At 44.4% G+C, this 14057-nt stretch overlaps 1 protein-coding gene across 1 annotated transcript in view; it reads left to right on the top strand.

Annotated features, from left to right (window-relative positions):
• Positions 1-202: 202 nt before the first annotated feature.
• Positions 203-14057, top strand: part of SVIL (supervillin) — a 122619-nt gene continuing 108764 nt past the window's right edge. Inside the window, exon 1 of the mRNA XM_077771714.1 lies at positions 203-219. The gene's annotated coding sequence lies outside the window, so the exon portion shown is untranslated. The remainder of the gene's footprint in view (positions 220-14057) is intronic.

Raw genomic sequence — 14057 nt, 5'->3', positions numbered from 1 at the left:
CTGTTGGAGCAGTTGGGCCAGGTGGGTCACTTTGTCTGCGCTCCGTGACCGGTGGCCTGGCGCCTGTGTTCCTGGGGAGCACCATGGAGACAATCACGGTCACGCGGAACTACGAGGCACTTGAAGAAGGCGAGTGGGACAGTGGGTGTGGAGCCAGCCCGTGGGGTAGAAACACGCAGAAACCAAGAGTGAGCTGAGGACTTGTCCCCTGTGCAATATGTATGTATGTCTTTAAAACTGAGTTTTACAGATTTACCCACCCAAAGGCTAATTTGTTCTGTGTGTACCTTAGTCTTTCCCCGTTGAGAAACTGATTAGTAGGATGAATGAAATTCCTTTCTTTGCTTTTCAATGGAGTGGCTATGGCCCTTCTGTGCCTGTGCCCTCATCGTTGGTAAGTGTCATTGCTGTCAGGGCACTTTGTCCCCACGCTGTGCCCCGCGACACCTTGCATGTCGGCTATGGCAGGCTCTCTGGGAACAAGACCGCTCTACCTACTCTCCCGGTGAACCTACTTTCGGTGCTCCCTGAGGCTGTGCACACCTGTCTTCAGGCTTGGAAACATGGAGTGGGCCCCTTCCGGGGACCCGTGTACAAGAACCCCAAATTCCATGAAATCTAATTTGGACTTTCACTTCCTGGCTTAGCAGATGTTGGGTAGCAAAGGCATACCTCAGGAGATGTGAAGGAGCGCTCCGCCACTGGACCAGCTCCTCCTCCCCTCTTTCCTTAGGGTTCTTAACCTTCCAGAAGCTTCTCAGCATCTTTTCAGGGGCTGAGGAATCAGACAACCAAGCTCTTTAGAACTGGGTGTCCATGAAAAATAAAAGGGCTTATTGAATCTTCCAAGGATAGGGTTTGGAATCTGCATCTGTAACAACACACTGTCGTCTTTTTAAAAAAAAATTATAGGATTTGTGTATTGACTGTAGCTTAATACATATGTAGTATTAAACATTCTTGATAAAGTTTGACACACTATTCAAAATATATATTATATGCATTTATAATTATAGATGTTCTATTACAATAATTATAAAATCCATTGCTAGTTTGGAAACTTCTATAATGTAACATTCTTTTCCCTTAGAGGGTTTTGGCTGGAGGTGAATTGCCCGAGCACGGTGGATTCCTATGTGTGATAAAGGAAGCAGGCAAGTCAGGAGTAGCAAGTATTTGACATATTTGGGTTTTGATAACCAACCTGGTCAGAGTTCAGTGAAAGCCACCTGGATTCTGAGGGCCTGAGTCTGATGGAGAGCTAACCGGGTCCCTGGGCCTAGAATCTTCCTGGAGGATGGGTAGAAAATAAGATGTGAACCACTCCCCGCCCCAGGTCCCAACTGAAGTTTCTTGGGAACTTCAGGGACAGTAGCTGATAGTCTTTATGTGAACGTTTCAGGGCAAACTTCAGGCACTTACCAGTTTACTTCCAACTGCTGGCCCCTCCTCAGAGTCTGCAGGAGACTGTGGGACAAATTGTGCTTTGTTTGCACTTTTAAAATAGTGTAAAATTTGTAGAAAGCATTTGTATAAATCTGTATAAAACATTATAATACAGTTTTAGTGTAAAATTAGAGACCCCCCTTCATTTTTTCACAAGTGCCCTCAAACTATACAAATCTTAACCTCACTGCTATCAAAAGTTTTAAGTATAATGCAGAGATGAGGGCCACAACCTCTGAGGTATGTTTAAGCCTGTATCACTATTTTTGATAACTTTTGATGTGTGCTTGAGTATCCAAAGCCCTGCATTTGTTTAAAGCTTTAAAAAATCAATAATTTAGAACCTCGGAGATTTTTTTTCTTTAAATTTGGACACTGAGTTGAAATTAACATATTGCCACCACCCTCTCTCTCTAGTTCTGAAAAATGAGGTAGAACGTAAGTGAATAGACACATTTGGGTAAATTGTTTGAATTTTGTTTATACTTACGGTATACTGCTCACACAGATTTTGCTTGCAAATCAAGTAGGCTTTCTTTTCCAGGTCAGCATTTTACCTGACAAAGCTTACTTTTGAATTTTTTTAAAACGTTTTCATTTATTTTTGAGGGACAGAAAGAGACAGAGCACGAGCAGGGGAGGGGCAGAGAGAGAGAGAGGGAGGGAGACACAATCTGAAGCAGGCTCCAGGCTCTGAGCTGTCAGCACAGAACCCGATTCGGGGCTCAAACCCACGAACCACGAGATCATGACCTGAGCTGAAGTCAGACACTTACCCTTACCTGACTGAGCCACCCAGGTGCCCTGCACTTTTGAATATTTTAACAATAGTTGTTTTTGTGTATTAATACAGATCACCCAGTAGGTCTTGTGAGACGCCACCTGCCTTTTCCTACATAAGTAACAGAGACCTGTAGCTGTGGACCCCTTGACATTTAAATCTCCATCGCGGAGACCTCACCCTTAAGGGGAAAAAATCCCACAGTGAGAAACTGAACAGTACCTGGGCAGGTGAGGTAGAATTTCAAACAGAAATGGGAACCCACATGCATTCAGCTTTTGTGAGAGTTTGTGCTACTGAGAGACCTTCTCATCCTTTGTCTTCTGAACTTGCACTTCCCCACACGTGGTGGGCAAGAGCCCTTCTCAGCATGGAGTTCCCCCAGCCACGCCCAGTGCTGCAAGTTGAGATGATGGTGCTGCCTGCTCTCCTGGTACATCCCACAGCACCTAAGAACTCACTGAGGGATGGTGTTAGTTGTGGCTTGGCCAGTTTCAGAAAAGACGGGGGATGGGAGCGTGAAACAATAGTGTTGTATAGCTTTGGAATGTATGCTTCTAGTTTCGTCAGATGTGAGCTTCTGAATAAAATGTTCACAGCACTGTAATGCTTCTATACAAAACAATGTATTATTGCCTCGGTTTATATGTCTAAAGAGAGACTTGTTACTTTTTTATGAGACTGCCTCACTTTTATGACTATCAGTATTTTAGTTTACAAGATGGACAAGCGAAAACAGCAAAAGCGCTTTCATTTAGCTGATAATAAAGTCTCATTAGTTTGGATTTAATGCGTCACTTTGTTTAGCAGATGCTTACTGAGGGCACCTCAAAACCAGCTCTGGGCCTGCCTGGGGGAAGGGAAAGGTAAAGGGGAGAGGATAATGACAGACAAGACCTTGAAGAGACAGACTAGCAATACAAAGTCACTCATGTTTCCAGAGTATCTGAGAGTGAGCTCCTGTAACATATATTTCACACACATTAAAATAAAAGGCCACTGGGCATGTGGGACGTTGTATTATACTTGGGTATTTATTACTGGAATGGAATTTTCCCCTGTATCCTTACTCATTCTGTTTCCCCAGCCCCAGAACAGGGCTCAGCCTCTAGGACACTTTGTGTATTATTGGCTGAGTAAATGAATGAAATCATTTTCTAACATTTCAGCTCGTATATATCTCAGAGATATTAAAGCTGCTGTCAGCAAAAAACCTCCTGACTTCACGCTTTCCTTTTAAGAGGGGTGTTTGTAAAATGGACTTTGGAAAATGCATCGACTCCTTTTTGCCACTAGGGGACGATAGTGCAGTTAAGGAATCAAGTTTTTAATTCGTTTTTGAAAGAAAGGTTGGTTCTTGAACTAATACTCTCAGATGTGGATAGCTGTGGCTAAGTTAAATCAGCACTGCAGGAGGGAGTGTAAAGCTGTATCAGCATATTTTAAGCCGAACACAGGGTAAGCATGTGTCCGGGTTAAAATTATATCCATAAAAATAGCCTGACAATGTGCTTAAAAACAAAGTACTATATAAATAGGTAGCAAACGATTTAGTCCTTAATAACTTTAAAGTCACTTTCTGCCATCCAGTCAAATAGCTTAAATGGTCTCATAGCCAAAAAAAGATGCAATGTGCATAGTAAAGAAGAACATTCTTTCCTCTTCTGAACAAGAAGTGATCTGATAAAAAAATCCACCATTCTGCCTATTGTAATTGGCACAGTTTTAACTTCAGGGGGAGAGTGCCACAGGCCGAGTTCTGTTAACTGGATGTTGACTAAATACATATATGTTCAAACTGATGAGCAGCTGCTGCTTGATGGAGTCAGGTCCATGAATACCCCTCTTGTGCGGGAAAACCTGTTGGACAACCTTGCTTACGATGGAAATGCCAGCGAGCGCAGTAATATCTTCATTGTTCAGGAGAGAGTCACAGGGACTGGAAGAGAGGACTTTTCTTTTTTTTTTACAACATTTAATGAGAATAAATTTAAGATGAGCCCAGTTGTCGCTGCTGATGATTTGAGAAAGGAACTTCTTCGTTTTGTTTGTGTTTTTGTTTTTGTTTTACTATCTTCAGTTCGCAGTCTCTAACGTCCTGAGGTCTGGCCATGTAGGAATTCCAAGGCAGATCCAGGTCCCCCTGCAGACACCACGCCTTCCCCTTCCTCTCCCAACTATCTCCTCTTCCTCCCTAAGGGGTCCTTGTTGCCCAGCTTGCCTGCAAGGGTCGGTGGCCAGTAGCTAGGAATCTCTTCTTTCCTTTTCCCAGGAAGTGCTAATTAGGAATCAAACAGCCACGGGAGCTGGCAGTGGAAGAAGAAAAGGGAATAACAGTGCTTTAGTGCTCTCTAACTTGGCCTTGAACAATGGGAAATTAGCTGTTTGGGAGTAAAGTAAACACAAAAGCCAAACAGGCGGGTGGTGGTCCGCACCAGCTGTCCTGTGATTTCCCTCTGCCTTCTTAGGGGGGACAGGGACCCAGAGCAGCTCTACAGCCCCCGTCTGCCCACATCCTGGGGCCCCGTGGTTCCCCTCCTACGTTGCCCAATTTAGAGGCAGTAAAGGAGAGCACAAGCAGATGCCTTTGGGGTTGTGAGGACAGAGGCATGTTAGGACAATATGGGGGCCGGTGTGTGTTTTAAACTCTGCTTTCCAAGGCTGCTTTTTCCAAGAGCTCAAGGACAAGCTTTTGGTTTTAAGTATCCGACACCCCTTGCTCTTTCTCATTGTTATGAATATCTAGACAGGGATTTCTGAATGCCTAGGTGGGAGAATCCCGTTAGGACTGAAGAGGGAAACCCTGGATTCATGAAAACCAAACATTGATCCAATATTGTCATCCCCAGCATATCAGCAGTGCACAGGCCTCTGTCTTTCCTAACTCTTATTTTAGGTACTCTCAACTGCCTTCCTCCGAGAAGCAAGGCATGGCTGCTACATGCTAACAGTCGGGGCTCTGGTTCTAAAGGAACCATGTGTTTACGCAGAAAGAATGTTAACATTGGATGCTAGCTCAGGGTGGAAGGGTGAGGCCGTTGGATCAGTTTCCGCTCACCATAGTTACAGATTTGGGTTGTATCTTGGCCTTCATAAGTGCCCCGATGGTTTGGTGAATACTGTCCTCAAGGTTTGCAATCTCATGCTCCCTGACCCTTCCTCGTCTTGCACCAAATTCAAGATCACCAGGCTGCTGTTGAAACTTGAAATGTTGGTACTGTTCAAACCTCTCCTGGGACATATCAAATTTTGGTGGGCCGGTGTGGGGAATGCCTTCCAAATGACAAAGAGACTGTGGCTAAAAGCTGAAGGAAATTTGTGCAGTGATGAATGTGCCACAGTTAATCACAGATGTCTCCTTTCCCTTCTATGTGGAAAAGAAGACTCCAAAGCAGGGGGTGGGAAGAGTCTCTGAGCCCAGACTTTAACACCATTAAAAATAATGGGTGTTTGTAGTAAGGCACTGTTTGGCCAACAGCTCTGCCTCCTTATTTGAAAAGACAGAAGTTTATTTTTCGCCAGCACATATTTTCTGGAATGCTAAGGATTGTTCCTGCACCTGACCCAGTGACTCCCTTTTAAGTACCCAGGACATGCAATCTATTTGGAGACAGTCGTGTTGCTATTTTTGAAGTCTGGGTGCCTCAGGAGTCAGGATGCATGCTAAATGAGTTGCTCCAGAGATCGAGTGTGAGTTGTCTGAGGGACCTGGGAAGGGGGCTGAAGGAGGTGGAGGCAAAGAAATTTCCCCTGAAGCCTAGCTACTCCAGGCCTGCGGAAGGCAAGTTCCTTTAACCCTGTAAGCCAACCTGTGTCCAGTCTGGCAGGCTCTACAGACCAGTATCTATTATTATGTAAATGGACCAAATAAGAGATTTTTGGCAAAGGGTAACCCTTTGCCTGCCAAAAGGTAGGCTCTTGCTTGTGAGTCCAGAATTTGCACAGTAAACAGTGGGTGACCTATAAGCCGACCAGTCACCTTGCACGTTGCCTTATTAGGCAGGCCAGCAGGCCAGGAAGGCTGGCACCAGGGGACAGGCCGGCAGAGCTAGTGGCAGTGGGCTTTTGTCCTGTAAGGAGCCAGAGAGCCCAAACCCTGGAGACGTGGCCTAGTACCGCTCAATTATTTCTAGTACGCTGTGATGACAGCAATATGCACTGTCCTTGGCAGACATACTTATGGTGTGGATGGAAAACAGGAAGTGATTTCCCAAAGGCCCGAGCAATATGTCTCCTTTTCTAAGGCTTTCCTTACCGTGTAGCTTGTACTATATTAAGACTTACTGAATGGAGCATGGACTCTATCAGGCAATGTTTAATGGTTTCCAAGATATTTTGGAGACTCTTAGCATCTTGATCGCATTTTCTAGTCAAGTCTTGCTAGTGTGAGGTCATGTGTGCTGTAGGAAGGTCATGTCACCAGGCAGCAAGGTGGTACAGTGGAAAGAACCGAGTCCTAGGAGCCAGGGGACCTGGGCTCTAGGCTGTCACAAATGAGCTAAGTGATCTTGGACAAGTCACTTCCATTGCTCTCTGTAAAATACAGGGTTAGACTGAATGGGCTCCAAAACGACTTCTCCATTTTAAATTTCTCTTCTGAAATGACATTCATTACATCACCAGCCTTATTGTTTCTTCAATAATAAATTTTACTCGGTGTTGGTGGCTAATAGCCACAGCTTATTGTCTGAGAGAAATCTCTCCATGATTGGACCCTTTAGGCTGAATTCATCTTTTCTCTTTGGTGTTTTTTCCAAAACCGATGCAGTGGCTAGAAACTAGGGAGGGCGGCACTTTTTTCTACTAAAAATTTTTCTTCTGACTTCTCAAGTTCCTGAAATTAGCGATCGTGGCTCATGAACCAAAGCTGCCTGTGGACAGAGGGGCACACGGAGGAGGAGCCTGAATTAATTATGCGGCAAGTGACCAAACAGGAGCTTCAAGTTCGCGTCTCCAGTCTAAGTGATTTCTTTTTCATTTCTGAACCTGGTACAGGCTCCGGACAGCCTCTGAGGACAGAAGGGGCAAGGGCAGCTTGCCTAACCGCCCCAGAGTTTCTCTCCCCTTAGAAATGTCGTAGTTGCAAAGGTGGCCAGCTCTCTATGCGGAGTGACAGCTCCCACCGCTGGGGTTAGTATAGGCATTGGGAGTGGAGCTTCTTATCTTTCAGGGAAAGGATAAATTCATTCTGCCCATCCCATTAAAGAAATTCTTATCCCTCCTCCGCCCCCCTCATTTTAAATATCTGTTTCCGTCTCTGTTGACCTCTTAGCTGACTGGCTCCACAAGACATGGGCAATAACTTTGGATTACTTGTTCTTAATGAGAACCTTTGACCTGTACAAAAAGAGGTTTATTAGCTTGGGGCTAAGCTCCCCTAGGACTTTAGAAGACCCCTGAATCTCAATGCAAAGCATGTTGCAGGGTCGGGTGGGGGACATTATTATACCTCAGATTGTAAAAAGAAAAGGATTAATTGTGTGTAGAACAAGGAGGAACAGGGAAGTCTCTGGAGTGGGTACATTTTCTTTATGCATCACAAGATATCAGGGGAAGAAAGAGGCTTCTTATTAGAACATAAACTTTGAGTCCCTGAATGAGAAGCCATAAAGTCCACAAGTCCAAAGTTATTATAAATTACAACACTGTTGCTTGAATGTTTTATTTACATCTAGTTATCTTGAATGAGGAAGTTAGGATTCAGGCAGGTGGACATTTGAGCTTTCCAATGTGATTTTTAGGTATTTGTATATAACTTTATTCACAAACAAGGATTTGATTTTAAGGTAGCTACTGTCCTGGGAAAGATAAATGTGTTGCCTTTTTAAGGGGAAGAATTGCTGACTCACGTGAATCATACTGCTTTAATCAGTTGTTTGATTATTCCTTAATTACATCAGTAAGCGATTAGCTACAATGAAGCAATAATAAATATTTCACTCCAAATCAGTATGACTGTAAAAAATCATGTAATTCACATCGAGTAGGACAGTGCAGTTTACATACGTATGTTCATGTTGTCACGGTTAAAATACTTCAGTTCATCTCAGCAGGTGTTTTGAAGAGAAGAGGGGGAAGGAAGTGTGTGGGTTCTCTGTTCTAGGAAGTGAGGTAACCCCACCATGTTGGTCTCAATTCTGCCATGCACGTGGCTGTTCTGGAGCCGGAGGGAAGGGCCTCTCATTGTACCCAGAAAGAGTTTTTACCATATGGGTAAGGCAAATATATGCACTTAATAGGAACAACAGAAGGAGTAGGGAAACTTCAAAAGGGTCGGTGAGAACAAGGTAGAAGACGACCCTGGCTGGCAACTCTGTACCAAAATCCGCCGTCATTTATCAGGTGATCTCCTCATCTTCACCCTGAACTCATGGGGGACAGGTGCTTTGTCCAGCACACCGAGCGCCCTGGTACCTCTGGTAGTTGCTCAGTGAATCCTCTTGGGGAAGCTTCTGGGAGCGGCGTGGGAATATACTGCACGAGATTGGAGACGGCGGGTGGGGCTGAAATCTTCGACGTTTGTCTTTTGCATGTTGGATATAGGTAGGCGGCTGAGTATCTAACTGGAAAGACTGTGCAGAAAACGAGAAATATTCGTCTTCAGTTTACATCTTGCTCCCAACACTGAATCCCCCCTGGAACTTCCATCCTGAGCGGTCACTCTGTTTCACTGGCTTCAAGTGTCTGTGACAAGCTGGCTAGCCTGTTCTGTCTGGTAACGGAAATGACACAGGGCGCAGTTACCAGCCCTGGGTCAGGGTGTGGCCCGTGGAGGGATCACAGTAACGAGTGTATGAAAAGGGAGTTGGCCTTTATAAGGGTTTCTATGTTACCGTCTGCAGTCCCAGTTATAGTAAGAGGCGTGCAAGCCACATAGAGGAAGTGACTGGGCCAGAACGTCTGTGCTCCTGGAAACTACTTTCTTACCACGTAAAGACCGTGCGGCATGATGTATTTCAGCTTGGTGTCCATGCCTAAAGAGAACCTGGAATCTCTATTTCTACTGGGACTTCAGTGACAGCTTTCATGTGTCTTCATAGTAGATGAGTCTCCTTGTTCTGGGAAGTTCCTTCCTTCCCACCTGCCTTTCCACCTCTGTGTGGCCTGGCATCTCACATTCCTTCTGAATGTGGTCCCCGTTTCAGCCCCATGCCGCCTTTATTTTTATTTTTTTAATTGTTTATATTTTTTAAAAAATTTATTTATTTTTGAGAGAGGGAGAGTCAGAGAGTGCAAGCAGGGAAGGGGCATAAGGAGAGGAAGACAGAGCATCTGAAGCTCCCCCCCAGCCCAACCCTGTGCTGCTGACAGCAGCAAGCCCAACCTGGGGCTCGAACTCATGAACTGGGAGATCAGTGACTTTAGCCAAAGTTGGACACTCAACTGACTGAGCCACCCAGGCGCCCCTCCCACCTCCTTTAATAAAGCACTGTTCTCAGGGTACCTGGGTGGCTCAGTCAGTTAAGCATCTGACTCTGGCTTAGATCACAATCTCATGGGTTCAAGCCCCATGTCAGGCTCTGCACTGACAGCTCAGAGCCTGGAATCCCCTTGGGATTCTGTGTCTCCCTCTCTCCCTGCCCCTCCTTTGTTCATGTGCTTTCTCTCTCTCTCTCAAAAATATTTAAAAAATAAATAAAGCACTGTTCTCATCCCATGTGTCATAATTACATCACCCCTTCCTGCTAGCCATCCATTTCTCTCCTCCATTCCCAATTACACTCACCAGGCACCTTCTCCAGGAAGCCTTCCTTCATCAGATGCCTCCACTGATTCAATTTTCTTGCTTCTTCCTGGATGTAATCTCATGAATGACTTGTACTAGTGTTTCTCAAACTCTGGGGCATATCTAGGGTAAGGGGGGACCTTCCTTTTTAACAGGTACTTACTCTGACCCTGAGGGGCACCAAACTTTGTTATCATTTGCCTTATATCAGGTGTTAAACTTACTCATGAGTGTAAGTATATCTTTAGTCATTTCAACAAGCAGAGAGAATATATCTTCAACTTCTGTGTCATAACCTTCCTATGCCACTCAGTCGTTGAGCACAAGATCTGCTTTGCTGGTCATCATTGCCCATGGATAAAGCTATCATTAACATGCCCAATCTCAGCAACCTCCCCCCAGACCCCCATCCTGGGTACCAGTTAACGTACATTTGTAAAGCACTGAAAATGCTGGGGTTGACAGGTTGCTGGATTTTTCTTGGGTTTTCATACTAATTAGTTTTGTGAGGTTGCTGGGTTTTTTTTTTTTAATTTTTTGAATGTTTATCTATTTATGAGAGACAGAGAGCACTAGCAGGGGAAGGGCAGAGAGATAGCAAGACATAGAATCCCAAGCAGGCTCCAGGCTCTAGGCTGTCAGCACAGAGCCCAATGTGGGGCTCAAACCCACGAACTCAGATCATGACCTGAGCCGAAGTCGGATACTTACCCAACTGAGCCACCCAGCTACCCCTGCTGTTGTTTTTATAAAGATGCCCTTCTGAGGACAAGGAAGCCCCAAAATTATTTTATTCAAAGCTCTTGCCTTCAAATCACTCAATTATAGCTGTAGAACAGCTATAATCTATCACGTATCAACAGGAATATTATACATTTACTTGTATGCCATCTGGATTTGTAGGCTCATAAAAAATTCTCATATCTGATGATTCAGTGTTTCCTTACTTTCTGTTCATGTTAAAACCATCAAACAGCGAGTATTGAATGACTGGCTTCAGCAGAAGGCTTCTCCAAGCTCCCTGGATAACTGCAACCTTGCCAACCCCCTTCCCCTCAGCTGGGGCTCGGCCACCAATGAGCAAGGTGGGGCTTGGACCCCTGCAGCCGTCATACACTTCATGTTCTAGTATACAGTTTTCGATTTTACACTAAATACCTAAATGTATACTCATTTTCTGGATCATTGTTGATGGGGCCCTTTGTGTATTGGTACGTTGAGTAGGTCAGAAATGTCCTTGGCGTCTCCCTGACCTGGAAGGGAGTAGTGGGCCACATGCAAGTCAGCCTTCACCTTTGGTCCAGTGTCCTCAGGAGAGCTGTGCCCTGGACCCCAGAACATGCCTGAAACGTGTGTCACTTTGTGCTTTACTTTTAACATTCTGTCCCCATTCCCCCTGCATGCCAGCTCCTGGTAACCACCATGCTACTTTCTGCTGCTGTGAATCTGACTGCTCTGCATCCTGATAGGTGGGAAATCCTGCAGTATTTGTCCTTTGTGTCTGGCTTCGTCATGAATATGATGTCTTCACTGTCCATCCGTATCATAACACATGTCAGAGTGCCGTTCCTTAAGGCTGAGCAATCTCCCATTGTAGGTATATTCCAGTGCACATTTTCAACATGGAACTGGCCTCTGTTTTTTTCCCTTGCTCTGAGAAACAGTTGACCGTTGACCACCGTCTCTTCCTGTAAGCCACCTGGGTTATTTTCCCCAAGAATTATTAGCTACAGATTCAAAGTCGACCAGAAGTGAAAATGATTAGAGATCATTTTCACTTAATCATTTTCACTTCAAAGGTTAACATTCCTCTTTTGAACATTTCAAGGCACGAATAAGTCCTTACCGGTTTGCAGTAAGCCTTTTCTTTAAACATGAGTTCTGTAATATAGCAAGACTGACATGGTCTTTTTAACACATCTGAAACAGAAATCTCTGTGAGTTGTAATATTTCTTACCATTGAAAGTAATTTTGCCTTTTTATATCTGCATACTTGGCCTGTTTAAAAGGACCATACGCAGTCATATAACACAAAATTTTATTTGAGACTTAGCCTAAATATTACCGCGTAACCAAAATTCGCAAAGCATTTTGCAATGCACACAGGAGGGGAATTTCACTAAAATGAGGAATCTGGAATGTATGAATAAACCCATATGTGATAAAAGGGAAATGAAAAGGACTTAAGTGAGCTTCCCACTGGCGGGATTACCTCCTGTCAGGCAATTCTGCCCCAGATTGAGTCTGCACACATAAATAAAATCCACCACAGAAAATGTGAATACCATTTACAGCTGCTTCTAGCACAGAAAATACTGCTTTCCTAGGCTATAAAATATAGCTTTCACTTTGGAATTTTAGCCCAGCATCGCCTTTCATAGCTTAGAGTAGATTTCATTAAGAGCGTTCTGCCACACTTCTTAAAATTTTAGAAATGTATCAGTAACTCACAATGGCATGTAGTCAGGAATTGCCCATTTCAATGTCAGCTCATTTTCCTGTGTCCTGTGGTGAGTTCTTCAGGTGCTTTTCAAGGAGCATAATGAGGAAGCATAAGGTGACATCATACAGACCTCAGATGGCGTGTCACAGATGCTCGCATCTCTTTTCAATACAGAGAGCCACTATATTAAATAATGCACTCCAGTTTTCTGAGTGCTTCCCCCATAGAGTTGACCCTTGAAGAACACAGGTTTGAACTGTGCAGACTTAATTCTATCGGGGTGGATTTTCCCCCCGATAAATACTGTACAGTATTATAAATAGATTTTCCTTCTGATTTTCTTAATAACATTTTCTTTTTTCTAGCTTACTTTATTCTAAGAATATAGGATATGATAGGGTGCCTGGGTGGCTCAGTTGTTAAGCATTGGACTTTTGGTTTCAGCTCAGGTCATGATCTCACAGTTTGTGAGTTTGAGCCCTGTGCTGGGCTCTGTGCTGACAGCATGGAGCCTGCTTGGGATTCCTTCTCTCCCTCTCTCCATTCCCTCCCCTACTCCTGCACCCCCCCCCTAAATAAATAAACATGAAAAAAAATAAAAAATAATACAGGCTGTAATACATATAACATACAAAATACATATGACATTAATCAACTGTTTATGTTGTCGGTAAGGCTTTTGGTCAGCAGTGGGCTATTTTCAGTTCAGTTTGGGGGGAGTCAAAAGTTTTTTTTAATTTCTTTTTTTTTTTAATTTTTAACATTTATTTATTATTGAGAAACAGAGAGAGACAGAGCATGAACAGGGGAGGGGCAGAGAGAAGGGGAGACACAGAATCCGAAGCAGGCTCAAGGCTCTGAGCTGTCAGCACAGAGCCCAACGTGGGATTTGAACCCACAAACTGTGAGATCATGACCTGAGCTGAAGGCAGATTCTTAACCGACTGAGCCACCCATGTGCCCCCCCCCTTTTTTAAAATTTATTTCTATTTATGTTTGAAAGGGAGAGAGTGTGAGAGTGTGTGAGCAGAGGAAGGGCAGAACGAGAGAAAGAGAGAATCCGAAGCAGGCTCCAGGTTCTAAGCTGTCAGCGCAGAGCCTTGACATGGGACCTGGACCCATGAACCATTAGATCATGACCTGAGCTGAAGTCAGACACTTAACTGCCTAACCGAATAAGCCACATCAGTGCCCTTGGGAGTCAGAAATTCTACTTGGATGTTTGATTGTCCAAGGGGTCCATGCCCCTAGCCCTGCCTCCTTCAAGAGTCGATGGGACATTCTCTCATGTAATCATGACCTCCCCTTTGTAGTTACCTCTTTGATTTCATTTTGACTGACCAGGAAATGGTTGTTTTGCCTTCAGAGAGCTACATTTAAAAAAAAAAAATTTTAATGTTTTATTTATTTCAGAGAGAGAGAGAGACAGCATGAACAGGGGAGGGTCAGAGAGAGAGAGAGAGAGGGCGATACAGAATCTGAAGCAGGCTCCAGGCTCTGAACTAGCTGTCAGCACAGAGCCTGACGCGGGGCTCGAACCCACAAATTGTGAGATCATGACCTAAGCCGAAGTTGGACGCTCAACCGACTGAGCCACCCAGGCGCCCCAGAGAGCTACATTTTAAGTGGTCTGTCTGGAGCCTACGGAGTCTCCATTTCC

The sequence above is a fragment of the Crocuta crocuta genome, unplaced genomic scaffold (genome assembly GCF_008692635.1).
Source record: "Crocuta crocuta isolate KB4526 unplaced genomic scaffold, BGI_CrCroc_1.0 scaffold457, whole genome shotgun sequence".
NCBI lineage: Eukaryota > Metazoa > Chordata > Mammalia > Carnivora > Hyaenidae > Crocuta > Crocuta crocuta.
This window is presented reverse-complemented; position numbering and strand designations above follow the sequence as displayed.